Raw genomic sequence first — 18,575 nt, forward strand, 5'->3', positions numbered from 1 at the left:
GTAAAACAAAAAAATGGGAGACTCATACAAGAACATTTTGTAGACATGTACTGCTTCTATAGTTAATAAAGACTAGATCTCTTGAACTTTACCATATATCACACTAAACTGTCAGATTTAAGATTAACCAATGACCAATCTCTGACTAACTTTGTATCTTTACATAGCATGCCTGGGTAGTAATCTTAGAAATGTGTTAACTGAATGACAACGTACCCTTCATATAATAGGTAAACATATATATTTTACAGAAGACCAAATTGAATTGAGTGGATATCTGTCTAAGTATATTTAACATGAAATGGATCTGAAAAATACCTTTCAGATGTTCTTCATCAGAAAGCATTGCCACTATTGCAATTCCCAACTTGAAACTACCACAAAGCCACTGTGATAAAAACGGCATGGCACTGGCAAAGAAACAGACCTGAGGATCAGTGGAATAGATTAGAAGATGCAGAAACAACTCCAGACATACTCAGCTACCTCATCTTTGACAAAGGAGCCAAACATCCTCACTGGAGGAAAGATGGCCTCTTTAATAAATGGTGCTGGAAAAACTGGATTTCAACTTGCCAAAGATTAAAACTAGACCCCTATCTTTCACCATGGACTAAACTAAAAGCCAAGTGGATTAAAGATCTAAATATTAAAACACAAACACTAAATGTGCTTCAAGGTAAGTTAGGTAGAACTCTGAAGTCACTGGCATAGGGAAATCTCATAAAGATTTTCAAATCCTCAGTAGCATGGGAACTAGCACAGAGAATCAATAACTGAGATCTCATCTTATTAAAAAGCTTCTGTACTGCAAGAGAAACCACCAACAGAGCTAAGAGACAACATACAATGTGGGAAAAAGTGTTTACCAGCTGTTCCTCAGACAAAGATCTATTATTTAGAATATATAAAGAATTCAGAAAGACACCCCCCCCCAAATACAAAGGCCCAATTCAAAAATGGACATCTGAAATGAACAGACATTTCTCAAAGAAGTAAAAGCAGCAAATAAACATATGAAAAAATGTTCAACATCACTGGTCATTCGAGAGATGCAAATGAAAACAACACTGAGATTCCACCTCACCCCAGAAAGAATGGCTACTATCATGAAATCAACCAATAACAAATGCCAGTGGGGGTATGGGGAGAAAGGAACCCTTCTTCATTTTTTGGTGGGAATGCAGACTGGTACAACCACTGTGGAAATCAATATGAAGATAGCTCAAAAAACTAGGATTAGTGGTTTCATTTGACCCATTCCTCTGCTGGGTATCTTCCCAAAAGAATTAAAAGAATCATACCATACCACAGTGATATATGCTCACCCATGTTTATAGCAGCACAGTTTGTAATAGCTAAATCTTGGAAACACCCCAATTGCCCATCAACTGGAGACTGGATAAAGAAGATGTGTGTGTGTTTTTTTCTTAATAAAATGGAGTACTACTCAGCCATAAAGAATGAGAAACTAGAGACATTTATAGCTAAGTGGATGCACATTGAGATCATACTCTTAAGTGAAATAAAAAGGACACGTGTGTAAATATCGAATAGTTTCTCTGGTATGAAAAACTAAAAGTGTAAACAAGGATCCAAATGTATAAATGATAATGTGAAATGGAAAAAAAGGTCCAAAGGAGTAGGGGAAGTGGGAGGAGTAGGGGAAAGGAAAGAAGGGGAAAGAAAAAATATGAGAAAAGGAAAAAATGGAAACAAAGTCTTTGTAAATAGGAAGAGATGGAGCGGGTGAAGGGTGGGCAGGGGAATGGGGAAAAAATAAGAACCAAGATACTCATGTAATGGTACAAGATCCCAATGATGAATGTAACTGTATTGTATACCTAAAATGTACCAATAAACCTAATGTCAGTCTTGTGACAGGCACTCACATGTTATTACTGCACAATTTCTTTTTTGCATTCATACAGCGTTCATATGGTTTGCCTTTCTTTGAAACTCCAAGTGCACTATTTAAGATCTTACTCAAGTTATTTTTCTAGATTAAAGAAACAACTGATACAAAGTTGCTGAAGTCTCAGCAGTGTTTGTGCATGTATTTTTGTGCATCCAGCTGTGTGTGTGTCTCAGCGGTTTTCTGAAAGTCACATTTTCCTTCAGAGTCCAAAGCAAAACAGATCACTTTAATGACAAACTTAACCAAAGACCCTGTATTGATTCTTAATGAAGACATAACTTAAGCCTTTTCTTTTTTTTTTAGAATTAAATATTTTTTTTTAAATACAATACTATATATACTCTATTAGACAATACAGTGTAACTGAATAGTCACTTAGGTAATAAAAGGGCTAAGAAATGATTTGGCTATAATTGAAGGAATGTAAGTGTAAATTTGTAGAAAGATAAATATTTCCACATCAAGTCCAATAGACTCAAAATTCTCAAATATTTTATATAATGAATAAATTATTTCCAGTCAACAGGTTTTTGCTTTAGTGCCAAAAAAGCCACAACAAATTTGATAAACAAATGTTACAGTCAGTTTTCTAGAAGAGTTCCAGTATGGAATATTGATTCAGAATGATGCAAAAGTCTGAGAACACAGGACCTGGGGGTGGAGGGAGAGAAATGCTTGCCAGGGCTGACATGGTTAACTGATGAGCAGAGGGTGGGGAGGGGGAAGAGAAGGGGGCATCGTGGTGTCACTGGGTACAGCTACAAAATGAAAAGCAACGTAAAAGCTGGGACAGAGACAAGCCAGGCAGACAGATATGTTCGCTGTGGCTCAGGACTCTTATTTTTCAAGTGTTCAGAGGCAAATTCCAGCAAGGCTTCTGGTTTGAGTCCAGCCTTTCTTCTTGAACTTGTGATTTCCCAACTGAGCAGCCTGGCATACTTTGAGGGGTAAAAACACACATGCACACAATTTTAGTTTTGCTAGATATTAAGCTAGAAAACCAGCTAAGACAATAAAACCAACAGAGAAATAAAAATGAGCCTTTTCCAGTAAAGAACTGTACACACCAACAGTTATCAGTAAAATGGGGGAAAAAAGTGAAATTGTAGTTTAGGTTCCTGAAAAAAGATAACTGGCAGGGGAGGAGAGAGGAAAGCAAGCAAGCAGGGGAACCTGGCAAAGATGAAAGGATTAGGACCTGACAAGGAGGGGCCAAGGCTCTGTCTATTTCGCACTCTGCTCTAGGCTCTGCACTGCGCTCCCACCCAGGCGCGAAGGGCATGTGCTCAGGCCCAGCCTGGTTACAGTCCCAGTGCCCATAGCCTGCCGCCTGCAGCCTCTGCCAGCCTCTTCCCACTGCACGCTTCTATCTCCTAAGGGATCTGCATCCCCAGCCAGTGCAGCACAGGGGCGCTGGCACTGTGGGCAGGCATGGCCCAGATGGGCCAGGCAGCGGCGGGAAGGGTGCGTTTGTACTTTTGGCTCAATGCTTTTCAAATATAACTCTTGGGACTAAAGAAGGGAACGTGATTCTAAGCCCTGCTAGCTCCCCATGTGCACCCATCCCACACTCAAAAGCACGGTCCGCTGTTCTCAAGGACAAAACAGGCTGTGCTGTGCTGCGAAGAACCACGAGGCCCGACCAAAGGGCCCAGTTAAATGACAGGGTGACACGGTCCACTGCCACCAGCGGAGATGACGGTGGGGATACCTTTAGCAGAGGTAAGAATGTCGCCCCACCATATTTAATTTTAAAAACACCTCATCAGGATATAAGGATGTAAGGACATTTCCCTTTCTGTTTTAACATTTATGAGATTAGTGTTTACTCTGAAGCATAATTGTGTACAACACTTTCTCCTCTTGGGAGCCTTTATTTTGGGGTGTGACCTGGTTAGTGCATCTGACCTCCAAGCCCTTTCTCCAGTTATGCCTAACAGAGTTGCGTGATTTCCAGAAGTTACAAATGTGGCCTTACGGTGATGCCACTCATGGAGCCCCGTAACACAAAGGTGATGGCTGGATGTGTTGTCTTTTCTGGGACCTCTTTTAGGAGAGGGGCGAAATATAGCAAAAAATATTCTAAGTTGTTAAGACAATTTTTGATCTACTTGAAAAATATTAAACTATGACATCTCACTTTGAAACTGCTTCCAATGATACAAAAGTACTCGATTTTTCTGTTGTATGGAGCATAGAATTTTTGATTTACACAAAAGGTTTCTAAAAAGCAATGACTTAACACTTTCTAAAACTTAGAAATTACACCCAAAGGGCAGAAGGAGACTCATTTTTAACAACTTGGCCGGACGGTGACGATGGGTAATTTACCCTACCAGTGTGAGCAGCGCTTCGCGTGGTTTCTCCGCTGTGCCAGAGCATCTGCGCATGTGCGTGCCGGCAAAGACAGAAAGCCCCTATGGACGCCATTGCTCCCACAATGCTTATTCTTGCCCACAAGCCAGTCAGTCAAATAAGGCAAGAACGTGCCTCTCCAAAATAAACCAGCTGTATCGAGGATATTTGTTTTAATTACAGAGATAAGGCAGGGATGAGGATGTCTTCAGAGAGATCAGCGGCGCTGAGGCTGCTGCCGGGCAGGACTGCTCTCTGACAGGGAAAGCGTGCCGTCTGAGCTAGTCACAGGCAAAGGCAGACTGGCTAATGGCGTGAGTTTCATTATGAAAAGTGCACACCCTATCTAGACACCTTAGAGAAGGCAAGCAGAGTGATTTGCTTACTTAACAAGCGGAGGAAGGCCAGAAGTAAGTAGATTCTGCACCATAAACTCAAGTAGGGTTCCATGCTGAGAATGAGTAAGATTTCTAGGTAGGCAATGGCACAAGTAGAGTATTAGTATAGTTTTCAAATCATGAGGGAAAGGAAGAGAAAGAAGAGGGAGGGAGGGAGGGAGGGAGAGAGGAAAGGAAATCTAGCATTTGAAAGGTAAAAACTCTCCCTTAGAATTACAAGGCTTCATTAGGCATAAGTGTTTCTTGTTGGAAGGCACCTTACACATAAGTGTAACACAGCTGCCTAAGACAACAGCAGTCACTGAGGTAGAGAAGTACAGCTGTGTTATTAACAAACCAACCCACTGCAGCCAAAGCTCTCAGGGTATGGAGCAGCTGGGCTGAGGGCTGGGTCCTAGGTCAAGAAGAGCCAGTGCTTTGGGTTGAATATCAATGATTCTTCAGCACTTAAAGTCACTGTGTCCTTTCAATGGAGACCTCGAATCCTCAATGTGACAAGAGATTTAAAACTGCAGAGAATTATACCGAAATTTCTTTTCAGCTTGCACCACAGGTTAGGCCAAGTTCACCAGTTCAGCAAAGTGGATCTTCGATGCCTGGTCCACACCACTCAGTTATAGTCAACTAAACAGGAGACAGAAGGAGCGATCAAGGAATTTCTGACCTCATTATCTTGGTTATGTGCCCACAATTTTCATAAAAATAAATAATGTGCATTAAGTCAAAATCAGGATTCAAATTCGAAACAAGAAAAAAAGGAACAACTTAGCATTCTTAAGGGAAAACAATAGAAATCTCTTCAAATAGTCCTTGTATTATACCCGCAGGCGATAAAATCCCAGAGCTACTGTTATGCAAGTAAATGTGGACCCTGCTGGATGCTTGATCGCATGGAGCTTGTGCACCTCCAGCATGGTCTTGAAGCCAGCAACCTCAGTCTCCATCTTCCTGTTGGTCTGTGTCAGGGCCAAGTCCTGCTAGGCATGCAGTTCCACTATTTCTGTCCTCAATTCCAGCAGCTTCCTTTCACTCAGTGAATACAATTCTTTTACTCTGCTCTTTTCTAGATTGAAGTCTAACTTGGTATCTGTTGGGCCTTTGATCACTTCATCCGTTACTTGTTGTTTTAACCGATGTGGTTCAAGCTTTATTTTCTCATTTTCTTCTCTGAGGGCTGAAAATTCGCTCTTCTCCAAAATAATCATATCCTTCTTCACATCTGCAATCTTAAACGTGATTTGCTGACGAGTGAACTCCTGCTGCACCTTGGTGACTGTGTCTTTGTAGATGACACCCATGTTGGCCTCCACGATCTTGGCCAATGCAGACCCAGTGATTTCTGCTTGCTGAGTCCTAAACCCTTTTTCTTCCAGTAAACACACTAAGGCTGGGTGTCAAAGTAGAGCTTCTGATTCCCGGGTGAGGTGAAAGTTGTCCTTTTGTGCTCCAGCTTCAGGCACTGCGCAGACAGGCTTAGCTCTCTCCTGGAGGATGCAAGCGTGGCCGCCAGGCCTGGGAGGAGCTCATAGGCCACCCTGGTCCTGCTGGGCCCCTCCATGTGCCCTGCCTGGCCAGGGCGCCTGAGGCCCTGGGCGCGCAAGCTCCCAATCAGCCAGCAGGCAGCACGGGGTGGCCACTTAAGCCATTTCTTACTGAGTAAATTCACATATTCTAGTCCTGGATCATAATGGCCATAGCCACTATACTCTCTATAAATAATAAAAACATAGTTGAAACCTAGATGTGTCATCTGTAAGTTATATGCACTCTGAGAAAATTAATAATACACCATTCTAAGTTTCTGAAGCATCAGTAAAGTGTAATAAAAATCATTTAAGACCCATTACCTCAAAAAGATCAGTGTTTTTAAATGAATTTAAAGAGGCAATGGTCAATGAAATATAGCATTTTAGTTTCAGATACATAACAGGAATTTAATAAATAGCATATTTAAATATACTATTAATAAATGTTTTCTGTTTTAGTTTTCATCTTTGAAATGATTGAATTTTATTTTTTCAAGTCCATTCTACAAAAGGATACTATGGCTGTTAGTAAATAGCATTCTTTCAAAGTGAGTTCAAAGAAATGGTTTAGGAAAAATTAAGAAGTAAATGATGTTAACCTTCAGCTTCTCTTATGACCCATCTATGTGTTGCTTTTAGCACTACTTTTCCAGCTTTATTATGGTTTAATTGACAAGTTAAAGTTGTACATGTTTATGGTAGACAATATGATGCTTTGACACATGTATGCACTGTGAAATGATTAATTCAATCTAATACATATTTATCACCTCACATACTTATCTCTCTTTGAGATGAGAATATTTAATCATTCCTCTTATCTATTTTCAAGTATACAGTTTATTACAACTAACTATAACCATAACATGATACACTGTATCTCCAGAATTTTCTCCTGTCTGGCTGAAACTGTGTATTTTTTGGCCATAATCTTCCCATCCTACTCCCTCAACTCCAGCCCCTGCCAGTCATGCACTATGCCATTATTTGCCTCTACAGTTCTACTTTTTAGATTTCTACCTATAACTAAGGTCACGCAGTATTTACCTTTTTGTGCCTTCCTTATTTCATTTAGCATGTCAGCTAGACTTATTCATGACACAATTTCCTTCTTTTGCTGGGCTGAACAGTATTCTAGTGTATATATGAACTATGCAATATAATAGATATATAAATGCCTAATTTTTGTTAATCATTCATATGTTGGCAAACACATAGACTGATTCTACTTATTGGATTTTGTTAATAATGCTACAATGAACATACGAGTGAACATATTTCTTTGACATATTGATTTCATGTCATTTGGATCTATATCCAGAATTAAGATGGCTGGATCATGTGGCAGTTCGAGTTTTAATCTTTTGAGGAACGGCCACACTATTTTTCATGCTGGTGATACTAATTTATGTTCACACTAGCAGTGTATAAACATTTCGATTTCTCTACATCCATGGTAACAGTTACCTTCTATCTTTTGTCTTTTTGATAATAGCCATTCTAACTGGAATGAGATATTATCACACTTCAATTTTAATTCACCTATCCCTAAATGATTAGCAATGTTACGTGTTTTTTCATATGCCAGCTGGTCATTTATATGCCTTCTTTTGAGATTTTTTTATCAGTTTTATTTGGTTTGTTTCTTTGCTATTGAATTACTTGAGTACTTTGTATGCTTAAATTTCTCTCCTTTTCAGATGTGTAATTTGCATGTATTTTCTCTTATTGTATAGGTTGTCTCTTTACCGCATTGATTATTTCCTTTTCTGTGCAGATCCTTTCATTTTGATGCTATCCCATTTGCCTTCTTTTGTCTTTGTTGTCTGTGATTTTATGGTCTTATCTAAAAATAATCTTTGTTAAGATATATCTCAAAATCTTTCCATATGTTTTCTTCTAGTGGGTTTGTAATTTTACTTCTGATAAAAATATAGTATAAAGACACAATTTGCAACTTTAAATTATAATCATAATGGAGTGAACATAGGTCAAGAACCAAAAGGGGAAATATGTGCACTTCATTAACCACTCAAACTGAAATAAAATAAAAACTAAAATAAAACAAAGCACCATTTTATATTGAGAGAATCAGAAATAAGAATTGAAAATCACATTCTGAGCACTAGTAAATGAATATCTAAATCAGTATATTAATCCTTTCATGAGCATTAAAAATGAAGAGGGCACAGAACTACGTTGTATAAAGAAATAGTGAAATACATTAATTTTACAGGTGAAGACATGGAGACTAAGTGACTAACATTTAAACCCAACTCTGGCTTATGAACCTATTTCATTGTATGTGAGATACCTGTCCATTCATTCATTCTACAGGTAATCACTGGGTGATTACAAAGTTTAAGGCATCATTTGGGTGCTGGTGATATGGAAAGGAACAGAGCATGATTCCTCCTCTTTTGCCGATAATCATCTAGCTTTGGGAGAACTATAATAATTCATGTGTAGAAGCAACATTGGAAATAGTACCAGGATGAATAAAAAAGAAGATTGGTAGGGGGGATATGTGCAGAGGACTGTAATATTGATTATGGCCAAAGCAGGCTGTGAAGAGTAAGCCCCACAATTGGCTTGTTTACAGAAGTGAATCTGGCTGAAGCCTATGTGCCAAGGTCAGAGTAAATTGCACCCAAATTCCATTCCCACAACTAAAACTTCAGACTAGAAGGACAATGTTCTAATTACAATAATGTATTTTGTCTATTCTATTCCTAATTTGAGAATGCTTTGTCTTGTCCTTTATGAGCCTTGTTTACATTAATTTCCATAGAAACCACACGTTGCCTTTACCCTAATTGATTGCCAATAAAAGTCAGTGCCTGGGACTGTCCAAGGCCTTTGTCAGTTGCACCGGCATTGGTTGTCCTAGCACCCCACTTTCTCTCTCTTAGTTCTGTCTCTTAGTGTATTCTTTTTCTCAGGCCTACGTCATATACTGGGCAGGTTGGTACTGGAACCTGACTGCAGGGGTCTCCAGCAGATATGGAGTGATGGGAGTTGATATTAACCAATAAATATTATCTTTCTGAAACATTTAAAGCAGTTTTAAAACTTTTATGCTGTAAGAATTCAGAAATTAATTTTTGGAGGTTACCAAGCGGATTTAAAGTCACAAAAACTATGTATATGGTCACAGGTTCTTATTCATCTAAGAGGCCTATGACATTACCTTAGACATATAGACTGCTTAAAAAACACAGGAAGTTAAAATATACTGCCTTTGTTTTGATAAGTCCTTTTAAGGAAGAGTATACTCAATTTAGAAATGTGTAACTAATAACCATAATACAGAACATTCTTGTAGATAGATTTTTATTTACTATTGTTGATATATTAGTTTAGATATTTTTGATGGGAAGAGAGGACACAAACTATAGGTTGCTTTGAACCAATTTCAATACAATAGTGGATTTAGTGAAAGTAGACTAGATCAGATCAATACAACTGAAATATGAAGACCAGTATATCATTAAATGCATTTAAATTCCCCCTTCAGACTATTGTTTTGATTCAGTCTCAACAAAGCTTTATATTTTGATGTCTCATTACATTTTCAAAAGAACAACTCTGAATAGCCATGCTTGGATCTGGTATCTGGGCCTCTGGCTCAGTTACTGTCATTATGGCATGGAGGGGTGAGTGTTTATGTAGACACAGGTCCATCAGAGAATGGTAGGTCTCCATTGCAGTGGATGGCACATTGTCTGTTTTCACCCACCAGTGTTCTGTGTACCTAGCAAAGTGTCAGGCACATTATGGAAAATGTATATGCTTTAAATAAAAGAGTATTTCTCAGGTCTCAGCATAATTACAGTTTATATGAGCACTGGGACATAAAAGAGATAGCATTTTTCTTTCCAAAGCATCCTTGAATTAGGCAATCCTAGGAAAATTCTATGAAAATAAGCGAGAATCTCTTTTCACTTCTCTGCAACTCATCTATAAAAGAAGTTAAATATTTAACACTTCCTAAAAATACTTGAAATTCTAGAGGGTTCTATTTATGAGATGATTTTATAAATGAATTCAATGTGTTTATCAATAAGCTAAAAATAATGTTGGCTAGTCACTATTCATTTTAGAGGCACAAAAATCACTAGTGAATCAGGTTCATTGAAAACATATAGACAAAGTAGGCTTAAGCAGATAAATACAAACACACATGGTGTGGTATTTTCTTACTCTTTGAAGATCAACCTTAAAATTTTAATTCTACAAATGCATGAAAGCAGCAATCTGTTATAAAGCTGAACTCAATAGCCCAGACTTAGAAGCGATGCCATTATTAATCAATATAAGGACCACTAAAAATCACTAAGGTAACTGTAAAGAGGATTATATGTGTAATATCTATTTATGGGACTTTTAAAATATGCTTCATAATTATTTTGATATTATCTTTGTAAATAAAAAAACTTCATCTCTATTTATAAATGAATAAATTAAGAGCTAGAGAAGCTGACTTCCCAAACTAAATATAAATACACATCTATGGAACTGAAGTTTAAAAGTTTGTCTAACTCTGAAATTCATGTCCTTCCATGCACATTCTATTGACTTGGTACATTTTTTAAATGAACCTTGAGATTTTGATGTATAAAATGCATACCAAAAGCATTACAAAATCAACTGGCTAATAGTTGGAAAAGAAGAGAATTCTGAAAAAACTGAAACCAGATTATCTGTTTGGAAAAGAAATCCTAACAGACTAACAATGATATCAATCCTACAGTTTAGGCATTCTTGGGAAACTAATGAAACTATTTTTGTCAATGGAAAAAAAATGTGCTCCAAATGTTTTCAGAAGACATCACATTACACTGTAACTTTAAATAAAATATTTCTGACACCTGCAGACTATATTTGAATTCTCATGACAAATATTTTAGGTGATAAGCGATCTAATAATAACATAAACAGCTATGACTTCACCCAGGAAATTAATTCTTTAGAAATTTTCCTTAAGATATTTCTTAATTGTTATAACCTTAAATTCCCTTCTTTATATAGAATGGTGAAGAGATTTGTTGTGTAGTTGAGGGCAGAGACTATGTCTTTTCCATTGTGGAAAAGAAAGTCAGCCTGACACAGGTAGCACAACACAAATATTCAATAGAAATAATCACTTTTCCATTATATGAGATGGACTCAGATTGATTAAGTCACTGTGCTCTTCTCTGTCCCTGATGCAAATGGAGAATTAACTGGAGAAAACCACTGTACAGAATGTGTTTGTGGAGGAGCTAGACATTAAACCAATGCAGTGGGGATTTAGCCACGGTTGGAAACCATACCAGCAATACTGCTGAAGACTTCAGGACATTATCCCAATTAGCATAGGAGTGAATAGATCACAGGACACAGAGTCAGATGATCAACAAAGTAGTAATTCAGTTAAAAACAATTTACAAATATCAGTCGCTAATATTTTGGCCTTTTTCCTCTGAAACCATGTTTACACTTGTCTTTCTTTTAACATGGCAACATGCTCTAAATTCTGTTAATAAATCTTTAGTTCTCTATGGATGAATCTTCTGGAAATTTTGAATTTTTTTTTTCCTTTTCTAATATACACATTTTGGTTTTTGTAAATCTTTTTTATTAGTACATGTTTGCTGTATGTAATGATTACATTCATCACAGGGAGTAAGCACATGCTCATAGCACATCTTAATTCTTATTACTTCCTCCTTTCTCCTCCCCCTCCCCTTCTTCTATCTCTAGAATCCCTTCCCATTTGCTAAAGATCTATCTGCCTATTATCTATTATCTTTTATTTTGCTCTTTTCAATTTTTTTATTATTACATTTTTGTAGTATATAATATTTACACTCCTTCTGTGGAGTTGGTACATGCATACAACACATCTTAGTTCCTTTTTTCATCTCCTTTCCTTCCCCTCCTTCCCCTCTCCCTTCATCTCTTGGAATTATTTATATTTTGTGTATTAGTTTATCTGAATTCCATGGCTACATGATTATCATCATTTAAATGATTCTGTTATCTTATCTCTGCATTCTAAAGCCCTCAAATTCACTTTTTGTTCTAAGAATTTGAGGAGACCAGGGTAAAACAAAGTGTGTTAACAAAGTATTCAGAAGACCTAAATAACTGCCATGTGACTTAAGAAAATCATTCAAATTCCCTTAACTTCCATTTGTATTATATAACCTTAAATGATATTTTACCCCTAACTCACCCTACAGTTATAAGGATCAAATAAGGTGAACTTAATAAACAGTATGAACTATATTAGAGAAGTACAATAATATTATTGCTGAAGATGAGTTCACTATTTTAATTTTTTCAAACATCAATAGCAGAGCCTTAGATAATGAACATTTCTATCCTAACTCTTATATCCTAGAGATACTGGCTGTGTCGCTTCCTTCAGTGAGGCAGTAGGGTTTAATTCTTTTAATACTTCTGAAAATGTTTCTGTCAATTTACACTGAAATCTTTTGGCAAATCTTACAAAGTGCCATATTAATTGCTAAGTTATGTTGAGGAATAGGAAGGCAATGGAGAGCCAGATGCTATGATTCGTGTCCTTGTAAAACAAAGACATCCTCAGAATGTGGCAACATTTCCTTTACTTTTCCATGCTTCTGCATGGCATAAAATGTTTGAAATATGAGGAAATTGTGTTACTTTTTTTAAAAAAAAATGGTATAAACTCAGTAGTAGTAGATTCCGGTAATATCTCTGTCCTGTACCAATTTTTGCTTTATCTTTTGAATATTTTCATGAGATAAAAATGAGTAAAACATCCAAATTGACCAAGCCCTAATTCAGAAAGCCTAAACTGCATAAACAATATTATGGGTAGCACCTGAATTGTGTAAATGTTATCAAACATGTTTAGAAATATTCTAACAACATAAAATGGAACTTACCTGGACTTTCAAATAAGGAAAAAGAATTAACTGTGAACACTGATGTTAAAATAATCACCCCTATTTTTGTTCATAGGCAACAAGATATGATTACATATGTGTGTGTGTGTGTGTGTGTGTGTGTATGTATACTCAAAACTGTTGGTTTCAAAAGTTGGTGAAAATTCCTTCAACTCATTTTGATTTAGAAATAAACAAATTTTCTGGAAATTGTGCTCTCTCAGGAACTTGAAGGACAATGACATTAATGACATTCTATTGTATGTCAAACCCATATAAAAGCTGCAAACATCTGACGAAAGATTACCATCACTAAATGGCAGAAATTATTGAAACCACAGGGCATATAAGCATGCTCTCTCTCTCTCTCTCTAGGAACCTTTACCAGGGAGCTGTTGGAGGTGAGCAATTTGGAGCAGCCTGTAGTTACCCCTTAATTCATGCTGGTCAGGTCTTTTACCAAGAGAGTTGTGTTTTCAGTATTTATGTAGTGCAGCAGGCAACTGTTTACCTCAGGGCATGAGAGGCAATCTGAGAACTTCAAAATCCATGTGCCATAGCAGCTCTGCTGCCCATGGAAACAAAAGCTTTTTTGGAGGGAGGGAGCTCTGTAAGGGGTGCAGCAAAAGATAATCCCATCAGTTTGGGCCATTGCCCTACCTCAAGGTGTTTTGATGCATGAGTAACAGCCACTAAAAACTCCACAGGATTATAATACCTTTTAATTATTTAAAAACTAGTTTTTGAGATCTCTAATTTGTACAAAGAGTAGTAAGTCATATTTTCTTTAAATAAATTACTCCTAGTTAAACACTGAACTAGAGGTGATTTACATGCTTTCTGTTACTGCAGAAAACTGAATAAGCATGTTGATGCTAATTCTACACTAAAATATAGGGGAAGGGCCTCAGAATGTGTCATTAAGAAGAAAGCTTTGGACACAGATTAGGCCTGGACAACAGTGCATGTTTTAAAATGTCACGAAAATGGATTGGAATAGAATTTCACAAATGCCTCATGTCTTTCAACATTGAAAATATAAATTAAATATGTATCATGATAGATTCTATTATTGATAAACATTTCTGGAGATTAGAAGCCTGACCTTCCCATGGCCTTGTAATTAACTCACTTTTTGATTAGAAAGCAGAGAAGAAGATGAATGCAAAAGAAGACAGAGAATGAGACTTCTAAGGATGTTGTAGCAATGATCTAGGAAATAATACAATAAACAATGAGCAGAAGCGAAATACAGCAGCAGGAGAAAAGGGAGGAGATTTGCACTGATTAAGGACTCATCTGTACCAAGTTACCTTGTGTATGTATCCTAATAGTTCTGTGGAAAAAGTTTCATTATCCCCACTTTAAAAACTGGCAGAGGGGCTAGGGATTTAGCTCAGTGGTTTCCTCACCTGCTGTGCAAGCACAAGGACCCGAGTTCGATCCCCGGTACCAAAAAAAAAAAAAAACTGGCAGAAAGTAATGAACACTGTGGACATAGAATTCATAGGTGTCCGAATAAATATATAGGTAAAAGAACAAAATTTTCAGAAGTACTTCTGATTTTCTGAGTCAGAGTATTTCTTGCTTTTCTCACCAATATGACTGCAATGCATAGAACATTGGTGCATATTGGAAAATATTTTATAATTTTTAATGAATTATGTCTTTCTTTCACTGGGATGAAAATATAAACATATCATGTGATGTGATCCAGGTATAATAGTGAGTTAAATGGATATTGGATTGTAAGAACTTTGGAGTACTCCTGTTTCTTGAATATCTTTACAATAGGATTTAACTTTGCTTGGTATTTACCTTTGATATCTACAAAAGAAAAAGTAAATTTATCTCTATTCCATATAAAAGAAATATCTATAGTAATAAATAAGGCAAAAAATACAGTCTAGTTATTTTCTTCAGTGGATCCATCTATGAGAGAAAGATTGTTGGATACAAATCTGGGCTATATCACTTGGTAGATCTATGAATGTAGACATGTTGTTTCATCTTTTTGCAATTCAACTTCTTTACTTCCAGTCCAGGAATTCTATTATTTCTCTTTAGAACTGTAGTGAACAAGCCATATTATGCAAAACAGTTTTAATCACCTTCTTAGTTGTATGTTGTAGGGAAAATGATCAAAATAATAAAAATCAGCAAAAGATATGGGGAATAACTAAAATATCATTTGGAATAAGTGTCAATTGAGTTCAAGATGCATAAGTTGGTAGCTATTATGTGAAGCATAGCCTAGAAAATCAATATACAATAACAATTCAGATACCAATCTGGCCTTAAGGAACTTACTATCTAATGGATAAGAAGATACCTATGCTATTTTAATGCAAGGCAGTATTGGACAAGTTCATATATAGGATATTAGGGATAACAAAAATGGAGATGGTTATGATGACTCCTAAGATTCCAAGAAATGAAAACTGACTTGAATCTAAAAGGATGACTACAATAAAGAAAAACAAAAATTTTGAAAACTGACTGGTAGATAAATTGATTTAAACATAACCCCGAAAGAGAACTGTAATAGCAAAGTGTTAAGAAATGGACATAACAATAATTTGTGTAAATATTTAATACCAAAACAAAAAGATTGGATTTTAGCCTAAGTGGTGAGATGCCATGGAACAGCTTTAAAAGGGAGAATTATACAGAGAAGTTTCATTTTTGAAAGATTACTCTAGATACAAAAAGAGGAATTAATTGGCTGATGAGGTAATATGAGAAAGACACATTGAAGGTGAAAGTTGCACTATTTGGATATTTCACTCTTTTAAACTAATTAGGATGAGAGCCAGCTTCAACTTGGTATTAAATGATTTTAGTGAAAAATAAGAAATAGATTTCAGAACAATTCAGAGGTAAGATCAGAGGGATTTGGCATTGGGTTGGATGTACTAGGTAAGGGATAGGATTCAATGATAACTGAGATCTGAAGACCAAGTGGATGGGTGATGCAATGTAATGTAAAACTATGTAGGGCCAGGGATTTAGCTCAATGGCATTGCACCTGCCTCACAAGCACAAGGTCCTGAGTTCGATCCCCCATACCAAAACAAAACAAAAACAAAAAACTATGTAATGTGGGGGTGGGGATTAGAAAGACAAACTTATGATTCTTTTCCCAGAAGATCCTGTTTACTGTTAATATTTCTCTAATATCTGGATGGAAATATATAGCAAAAAGTTAGATTATCACTAGGAAAACTGGGATTAAAGTTCTCTCCAGTCTAGAATTTACGTGCATCTTTCTCTATCCCACAAATTTGTCTCTGACATGCATATTGGTAAAGGGTTCACTAAATGAGGAGGGAATGACATCCAAGGAGACTAAGATTTAAAGTGAGAAGAGTATAGGCTGTGAGAACATATGCAAGAAATCATTGCAGTTTAAGTGGTACACAGAAGAGAGCTCACAGGAGAAACTTATCAGTAGAGGTCATCTGGTAAGGTGATGACTGGTCCCAGAGAAGCTAAATAGGAGTTTCAAGAAAGTCCAAGAGCTTATATGTCCATCCAATAAAATTTACAGCTGCAAGTCTTCATTGAGGCATGTGAAAATTAAAACATCTCTGTTGGTTGCTTACTTTTGCCAGCACAATTTCAGTTTGTTTGGCACAAAAAACCAAACTGCTGTGAATTACATTGTAAATGGGAATGAGGATAGGGCCAAGAAGTATACAATATCTTCCCATGAAAGGAAGACAATAAGCTATGACTATGAAAAGCTATAATGTTAAGATAGCCAAATTTAGGGTCTGGGCGATCCGATGATCTTAGGAGAAAAACAAAAAGCACACAATAGAATGAGGAAGTCTGAAATACTCGAGTGATTTCGTTAAACAATAGAGTAAAAACAAAGTGAGAAAAGAAATTGAGTTCATGAGAACCAGAACAGGTGAAAGAAAAAGGAGAGACGCCTAACTTCTGAGAATAAAAAAGACATTTGGTGAAAAGGTCCAATTTGAAGACCTGCTACATAAAATCGTCACTTTATCCATCTTACCAAATTATTTTCCTAATAATGTTACCGCATCAAATAGGTTAAGGAGTTTAAATAATATAAAGCAAGAAATTTCAATTAATAAGATTATTAACATTGGTTTATAATTAAAATGGACAAGGAATGTTGGTAATAAATCCATGACTTACAAACAAGTTCCATTCAGGGACAACCTTTGTTAAGTCGGATTCATTCATAAGTCTGAGGAAGTAGGCCTTACACACCTTTGACACAAATATACAATTCAAAGTTTTAAAAAACCAAACACATGCGCAAGTACAGTAAAGTCCCAATTATATTGTACATTATTGCTCTGTACAGGAAGCACACAGCAGCACAATCGTGACAATGTCCTGAAGACATGGGATGTACTTCCACAATTTGTTCTCATCTATGAAAGTTTGTAATGGGAGGTCCTATCTGTGAAAGTTCTCAATTGGAATATTCATAAATCTTGGACTTACTCAATATGTATGTGTTCGTGTATTTAGTTTTGGAGTAGAGGAAATAAGGAAAAACAACACACATTTCCTCATATTTCTTAATGTCAGTGAGATCTTCCCTCCCTGCATCTGCCTTTGTCTGTGCTCCTTGTGATGGGATGGGGGTGATGTTTCTAGAAAACAGTTCCTTCTAGTAATTTGAAGGTTCAACTCAAAATTTGTTGATAATCTAGTTTGAAGTGCTCTACCAAGGGAGATTTAAAAAAAAAATAATTAAGGCAGAAATCCATCCCAGTGAAGCTTACAATATACTTGAGATGAAAGTAAATTTACCTAAATGGTAAGTATATTATCATTTACAGGTGTATCTTTTATCTGTTTATTAGTAAAATGAAATGCAGCTGTTTTAGAACACCACTCTGCTTTAAAGCCTGAGATATTGGGAGTTCTTGAAGTGTCATTTGATGTGTAGATACATCTGACATATATCAAAGAAGAAGTAACCTAAGAGGTTTGTCAGACTAGAGGAAGTGTGATTTTTTGGTCGGAAAGGAAGTGATGGAAGCCATTGGAATGATTTATTGATAAGTGATGATGTGCAATATAGTTCAAAGTAAGACAGAATAAGCTCTTAATAATAAAAAAATCCATCTGAGTAATATCTTGCACTTTTTTTTCTATTTTACAAATTATTTTAGAGATGAAATAGGAAGATTGATTTCTCTGAAGCAAGATCTTTCACAAAATGAAAAAATTGAAAGTAGAGCATACATTAGCTTGATTAGAAAACCATGTTCTCCATTTGTGACTTTGGTGTCTTGGTAATGTGCCTGGTCTTGGCAGAGCTGCCTGAAAGAAAAATAAAGATCATCTTCCTTACACAGTATTCTTTGTTACTTCGACCCATGGGATAAAAAGGAAATCCAGTTCTTCAGTTGTGTTTCTAAGATTATTTTTCTGATTAATAAATAATAGGTCTATGTATCAAGCCCTTTCT

The 18,575-nt window shown here is 36.4% G+C and overlaps 1 pseudogene; it reads right to left on the bottom strand.

The window, feature by feature from the left end:
- Window positions 1–5,486: 5,486 nt before the first annotated feature.
- On the bottom strand, window positions 5,487–7,275 carry LOC101708228 (mitochondrial calcium uniporter regulator 1 pseudogene; annotated as a pseudogene).
- Between the last annotated feature and the right edge of the window lie 11,300 nt (window positions 7,276–18,575).

This window comes from Heterocephalus glaber, unplaced genomic scaffold (assembly GCF_053883595.1).
Source record: "Heterocephalus glaber isolate CG9 unplaced genomic scaffold, H.glaber_assembly_v1.0 deba00001442, whole genome shotgun sequence".
NCBI classification, from domain to species: domain Eukaryota; kingdom Metazoa; phylum Chordata; class Mammalia; order Rodentia; family Bathyergidae; genus Heterocephalus; species Heterocephalus glaber.